This window comes from Calonectris borealis, chromosome 3 (genome assembly GCF_964195595.1).
Source record: "Calonectris borealis chromosome 3, bCalBor7.hap1.2, whole genome shotgun sequence".
NCBI classification, from domain to species: Eukaryota; Metazoa; Chordata; class Aves; order Procellariiformes; family Procellariidae; genus Calonectris; species Calonectris borealis.
The window spans coordinates 20,478,389-20,486,402 of record NC_134314.1 but is presented as its reverse complement, the minus strand read 5'-3'; positions in this window follow the sequence as shown (position 1 = coordinate 20,486,402).

The window sequence follows — 8,014 nt, the reverse complement described above, 5'->3', positions numbered from 1 at the left end:
CCCGGACAGGGTTATATAGATTCATGATCCAAATACACACATGCACACACATTTAATAAGTCTCTCAAAAAATATTATTGAAAATGTGGAGAAGAGCATAGCTCTAAGTAAGGAAATGGTTATTTATGGAGATCAGATTGCACTCCTAGGGAAGACAGAGAATCGCTGTACTACATCATATCAAAGACATCTAACCCATACCCCACCTCCATGACAGGCCAGCAGAAATGCTTCAAGAGTATGAAAGAACATGGCCAGTTCAGCAGTATCACCTGTTCAGTTGCCAGCAATCCAGAGTAAAGACTTTGGAGGCAAAAGTTGTGTGGGGACTAGCTGCTATGATAGCCACCCTTGAAACTATTGTCCATGAACATGCCTAAGCCTTTTTTAATTCCTTTCTTCCTTTGGTTTTCACTCCACTAGTGGTGAGTTCCACCATGAAAATTATCTGCTATGAGAAAAAGTATTTTTTGTTTTAAACTTGTTACCTTGTATTTTCACTGGATGCATTGTGAGGAACGGAGAAAGATTCCTCATTGTTCATTTTACTCCTCAGCATTTATTTCTCTTAGAATAATTCTATTTTATGAGCTGCATCTCATAGTTGCAGAGATAGTTAATATACATCTGGGGATACTGCTAAGGTTGAAAAAGTTTTCTGTATGTGTGTAGAGAGGATTAAAGTTTGTCTTATCTGTTCCTCCATTTATTCTACCTTTTCCCAAACTTTCCAGATCAAATTCTTCTCAAAAATTACAATAATTTGGAAATAAGAATTTACAAACCACCAATCTGCAACCTAAATTACAATTTTTAGCAATTAAAAAAAGCTGACAACCTCCTGTTGAAGTGTGGATGCCTCCAGTGAGCAGTGATAGGAATATAAACCATGAAGAGTTTAAACAAAGTAGCTGTGGACTTCAGAAGTGATTCAGTGACCATGGATGCTTGTGGATCAGGTGCTTACAAGGCCTGATGGGTAAGTGCTCACACGTTTTTAAAGACTGCCACCTGAGATCCTTTCGTACAGTTTAAATAGGTGATATATCAGGCTCAAAGTCGATACAGTATTGAAAGGTAATTGAAAGAGATTTTATTATGGAACTATTAGCAGCAATTCACACAGGATATTTAGTGGCAGTTAATACTTGTACTTTTACAAAATGCCTTAAGTATGAATAGCTGTACTAAGGTAAATGTCTTAGTGTTTGGAGTTAAACTTAGCTCTACGAGTTTTCATGTCTAAAGGTAAAGCATCTACTATGACCAAAATATTGCAGGTTTTAAACTAAAAGCATTCTTTTCTGCAATGAAATAGTCTTGGCACCTTAAAAAAAAAAATTCAGCAGCTTTAAACTTCCCCAATGTCACCTACTAATGCTTAAACATTGTATAATCAACAGCTGAGTAATCCAAAAAAGCAGAATCCAACCGTGCCAAAACTTAAACTTCACCCAGCTGTGACTTCATTCCTCAAGCTGTGACTTTGCAAATTCTTTTTCAGGAGGTGAACTAAAGCGAACGGTGCTGGATTTGTAGTAAAGGGCACCTCTCTAGTATTACCATTTTTCACCAGAAACACCTACAGCTTCCCATTCCACCTATAAAGGAAACTGCCTACACTGCGGAGGAAGAACCAAGAAATATTGGCCTGCCCTGACGTTAAATCATTATAGCTACGACAGGCATTCCTACACATGATGCATGTGCAGCTGCAAATAAGGTCACCGTGTTGTTCTCCTTGGCAGTTAACACTACGTGCTGAACATCTCGGCTTCCATTTTAAATTTACACTAGCTTCACTCCCTTAAAAATTAGATGAAAAATTTGCAAAGTAATTAGATTTCTATGTCTAATTAGGGAAGACTTAATTCACTACTGATATATTTCACCTTTCTGTGAGCTACTTTAGCAATGACTTTCATATTTTCAGAGCTTTCCATACCACTGAGCTCCAAACTAATTTACAAACTTTGGATATTATTATGTACTGTGACAGTAAATAATAAAATCCCCAGATTTAGAGGTATATTAGATGAGGCTTCCCTTAAAACATCCACATTTTCAGATAAAACTCAGAGCTGCTGGGCTTACCACAGTCACGGTGTACGCACAAACCAGGTCAAGACCGTGTGTGCAGTCAGTCCTATGCACACGGGCTGCATCAGCAGCCTGGCACAGATAATGTCCAAGTGCTTCCTAACCATTGTAATTACTGTGAAAGCACAGAACACCTGGCAGTGTGTACACACACATTTCTGTCATCAGTTAATCAGTATGGCACTGATAAAAGTCAATGGCAATAAGCTTATTTAAAACAGATAGGGACCTGATCTTGAAGAACCTACCTCTGCCAATTACACGAATTCATTTTAGCAAAGCAATGCTGTACTTTCTGAAAGAATCTTGTTAGTACTAGCTTAGCATTAGCTTGGCTACATTTGGAAAAATCAGGATTCAATTCACTTGCTCATTGCAGTAGTATGGCCTAGCAAAGACGGGATTCACTAAGAAATACTGTTGAAGACAGCTTAGTGAGAATGTGCTGATAGAAAATGTTATTTAAATAATCTCACTACAATACAGCATCTCATCATGGATGCTGGCCAAATGCTTTGAATGTTTTGTGAGTTAGTGCAGCCAGAGGCAAAAACAAACCCAACAGTCACCAGGAGGATTTGTGGGGCTTCCCCTGGTAGCTTCCATCCAAGTACGATGCATGCTTTGTGAGATCTGATACTACATGTGGCAGGGCTGCTGCTAAGAGGGTCACCATGGGATTATTTTAATGTTCACTGAAATGGAAGCAATTTATTACATACTGCAGTAGCATCGCTTTCATTCAACTTATAAGAGGTTGCAAGTAGCCTTTTAAATCTGCTTTGCCTTTCCCTCCGGTACCAGCTTACCTTCAAGCTTCTTGGAAAGATGATGCTCTGTGAAGCAGGCTTCGGAGGTTATACTAAGAACAGAGCATTCAGTAAGTACCCTGTTGACCTCCCAGAGCATGCAGGGTTAGAAACATACATCTGCATGTGTAAATTTGGTTTCCCCAATGGCCTAAGAATGGGATGCATCTGCAGAACAGGTTTTACACTTACTTGAATATTATCATAAAACATTTACATGATTTAATTAGATTATGTAAATGCTTTACTCCGATTTGAAGCTTTGAAAATCATAATGTCATGCTCTAAATTATGCAAGTATTGAAAATGCTTTTCACAGCAGTAGAAGCAAAACCACAAGTGAGACAGTCCTGCCACATGCCCTTCTGCTGTTCTCTACTCACCAAAGACCACACAGAATGCATTACTGTAATCCTGACTTTTTCTATTAACATTTTCAGCACAGAGTGTAGTTACTTTGTGCGGTAATTTTATGCTAAGCCCCAAATCTAAATTTGATTTGGAAAATGTTTTGTGGTTTACATCCACATCCTGACCAAGCAGCAGATTCTTCACAATGTCCTCCCCACCATTCATGGAAAGGAGATCTCAGCAAGGAGATTCAGTAAGAGTTATTCATGGAAGCATCTTCCTAACTGCTGAGCAGTGAAAAAAGGAGGTAGGTAAAACCTTAGCAAACATTTTTCTCTTAAGTTAACTTACTTCTACTGCACTTCTGGATAGGATAGTGCTGCCACAATACTGAGTACGTCACTAAGAGATCCTGCACCCCATAGGACATTCTTTAAACTATACAAAACAGGCATTTATACGATCTACAGAAATAAGTTACAGCAGGTAGGGATGGTACCAAATTATCTGGAGACAAAAGGAACCACCATTAGAGACAGAAGAATCATCATTAATTAATTCCAGGAATTAACATGTACTCAAGGAAGAGTCACCAAACTTGGGTAGTTGAATTTTAGCAGGACTTCGTTATTCAGAATATCACTTATTTTCCAATACAAATAGACTGCACCAGCTTCATCTTCAATACAGCTACTCAGTGTGTCTGAAACACCTAAGTCTGATCTACTCCACCATACAGATTGCCATAATGGGCTCTAAAGCACATACCACTTTACCTTAGAGTCACAAATCTTTCTATGCAGTCAGAATACCTCACCCCCAAATCCTACTGTTTTCCCCATATTCTGATCCCCCCCCAACCTGAAGATCATAGGCAGAATAAAAAAAAAAAATGAAAATAAACTTGAAGTTTATGAAAAATCCTAAAGTGTTTGACTTCCAAGGCAAGGGAACTTTGAGAATAATAGCTCAGAGGGATATTTTTTTTCTTCCTGTGCAAGCATAGGGCTGTTCCTCACCACACGGGGAAAGGACCTACCCCATAGCTCTTCAGCCATGGGCGACCAGAGAATAGTTCAGACGCAGGCCAGGTTATGTCATATGATCGTCCATATATCCATGATGATACAAACCATTTGGGGTAACATGTATCTCTAGTGGCAGCCTACATTCCTGGCTCACCATAAAATAAACCTGTCCATTTTTATCTTACACAGATTAGGACTCTTGGGAAAGCTGCTCTCTCGGCAACCCTTTGTCATCTATGGCATGCTGCCCGGCTTTGGTTATGACTTCTGAGAAAGCTGATGAGTTGCGAGAAAAGGATGTATGAAAGTCTATCGGGAAAAGCCACACACGATAAACATAAAATCGCAGACAGAGGTAATACTGTTGTGGTGGGGAACATTAGCAGCTCAAGGATTCAATAGGGAAAAGACACCAAAATGCAAAGGTATAAAATCCTAAAGGGACAAATGGAGCTGGAAGATGGCAGCTCTGCAACAGAGGATCTGTTCCAAGCAGCACAGAGAACAACCCTTTCCCAGTCTACAGACACCTTCCTGGCCAGCAAAATTCACTTCAGGTGTCTTACCAGACATGGGGAATACACTAGTGCTAGACCCAGTAGCTTGTTAAATTGTCTCCTGTATCCTGCTTGCAGAGTCTCTTTGCACATTTCAAAAGATACCTGAACTGACTAACACAGAGACAGACAGAAGCCACTGCCTTTTCCCACATACCCTCCCCTGCTTGCAGCTCTCAGATTATTATAAATATCTTATTCATGACAACAGGAAGATATTTGTCTGCAACACACTTGCTCCCCAGCTCTGCTTGCTAGGCTTTCCCATTCTCTGCCGACCTCAGCCAGTCATCACAACACAGTAACCTGCTCACCTTCCTCTTTTACAGTGCCCTTCCCATTCAGTACTCTTTCTCGCAGTATCCACCCACAACGTCATTCTTTTCTGGCTATGTAGGAAAGTTACAGCAGATGAATGATAAACCTGTAGGGACAAATTTATTTTTAAAAGTTTCATATACCACTCTTTAGGGATGCACAGGAGCTCCCCTCGCTGTAAGGACAGAATTGATGCTGATCGCCACTCCAGAAAAATTCACAAAACCCAGAAGTGAAATATTCATAAAATTTGTCATCTGAAAATAATTTGCTACAAAAAAATGTAAAGAAAAACACCCCCTGCAACTGAACAGTAAAGTGGTTTTCAAACACTAAATAGTAAAACTCTCATTATCCTTCCCAGCAGACATTATCCCACAATGCATAAACCAGAACTGCCTCAGCCTCTGTCATGGGCAATTGTCCTGGTTTCAGCTGGGATAGAGTCAATTTTATTCCTAGTAGCTGGGATAGTGCTGTGTTTTGGATTTAGCGTGAGAATAATGTGGTAACACACTGATGTTTTAGTATAAACACTGCTCAGCAACAACTAAGTCAAGGACTTTTCAGCTTCCCATACTCTGCCAGCAAGGAGGTGAACAAGAAGCTGGGAGAAAGCATAGCCAAGACAACTAACCCAAACTGGCCAAAAGGATACTCCATACTATATGATGTCATGCTCAGTATACAAGCTGGGGTGAGTTGGCCAGGGCGCAGCGATCGCTGCTCAGGGACTGGCTGGGTGTCAGTCGGCGGGTGGTGAGTGGTCGCATCACTTGTTTCTTCCTGGGTTTTGCTCCTCTTTCTCTCTCTCTCTCTTTGTTTTACTTTTCCTTACAATATTTATTATTATTATTATTTTTATTTTTTTTTTATTTCAAGTATTAAACTGTTCTTACCTCAACCCATGAGTTTTCTTACTATTGCTCTTCCGATTCTCTTCCCTATCTCACCGGGGCGGGGGGAGGGTGAGCGAGCAGCTGTGTGGTGCTCAGTTGCCGTGTGGGGTTAAACCACAACAGCAATACCAGAAGACCTTGAGGTACTTACTCTCCAGTTCTGATGGATCTTAAGTCAGCTCATAAGGCTGTCATACAGGCCTGGCAGCAAAATTAAGTTGCTCTTATTCCAGGTTCCACAATGTCTTTCCTGTGATAGGAATCCTTGAGATGAAGCTCCCAATCCAAAATTGCACCCTCCTGTGGTTATCAGAGAAAATAAATTGAGCACAGCTGACTGAAATTATTCTGATTCAATTATTTTATGAACACTTCAACTAACCACATTTATCAGCCTCTAAACTCATAAATCAAAGCAATCTCTGTTGGGAAATTTGAAATTGATGCAGCCCCGCCTGAATCAGACAAAGCAGTAGGCATCTGACAGCCTTGAGGAGCAGCCTTGTGTGAGTTGATTGGAATTTCTAGCAGTATTAATCTTAATAACCTCAGGTAGCTTCCTCCCCGCAGCCTATGTCTTTCTGCACAAGCAGTGAGGGAGGGAGCACTGCAACAACTACTCCCTCATTCTCTCCATCTGACTCTGTTTTCTGATGATTATGAACACGTCAGTCATTCTCAGCCTTCATCTACAGTTCTTCTCAGCCCTCAGCAATGACCAGTCCAAAACCTGTAGAATTTAAATTGTGATTTGAGCCTTGAGGTATAGGACACAGGAACAGAAACCAGAATACCTCTCAATACAGCAGCATGAAGAGTTTTAAAAACAAAAGCAGCTTTTCCCTCTGTCTTACAAGAAGTGCCTATGAACTGCAACAGAAAATTGTACAGCATTTATCCAAGTCATTCAAACAATAGAGAATAATTGAAGATACTCAAACAGCATTAACACTGAAAATAGATGATTAAAACACAGATCAGAAATAAGCATCTATCTAGGAAACTGAATCCAAGTAACTGTCACTCAGATCTGACAGGATGGTCAGAACAGTTGTTGAAGCTCTCTGGTATTTGCTTTGCGAAGGATTAAACAGCTCGCATTATCATGAAGCTTTCATTTGTGCTTTTCCTAACAGACTTTCCAATAATAATATATCTACCAGATTTCTCCCGTTTGACCCAGATTGACTTACAGAAAAAAAGCAACAGCATCAAAGTATCTATGGCTCCATCTACCTACCAGCTGCTATCAGCAGACATGTATGCACCCAAGCCTAACTCTTTTGTAGTTGCAAATAAAAGTGTTATGCAGCCACTGTCCTAAGGATAAGGAAACATTCTTAATTTCAAGAAGATGCTTTCCTGTTTGTGCTGGCATATCACTATCCTGAGTAGCATAATCCTTTTTTGGAAGCAGTTTTAGATAGGTAACTTCTGCTTAAAATACTAATATGTGTATATTGAGACATGGCTGAAAGTACTTGGGGACAAATTTATTTTTAAAAGTTTCATATACCACTCTTTAGGGATGCACAGGAGCTCCCTAAAGAGCACCCTTCAGCTGCATGCTGGAAAACAGATCATTCTTGTCCACAATCTCTATAAAGTCAAGTTCCAGGTATTCTCTCTCCCCCCCCAACCCCAACCGCACCCCAATTTCCAGGCACAGAGTCAAAGGATGGTTCATTACTTACTTTAGCTGAAACTCTTTCCCACTATAAGAAACTAAGAGAATATGTTTGTTTGTTCGTTCTTTCATGTGTGTTTGAAGACAAGTTAAATTTATCATTATATACGACGTTCCACCCATTCTCTTTGGAAAACAGAGAGGTGTAAGGGAAATCATACAAACATTCGGATTATAATTCTGGCTATTCTGTGTAACATAATGGATAATCCACACTTTGTTGCATGGATGCGATCATATTGTTTCTGATATTTGCTAGTATTTT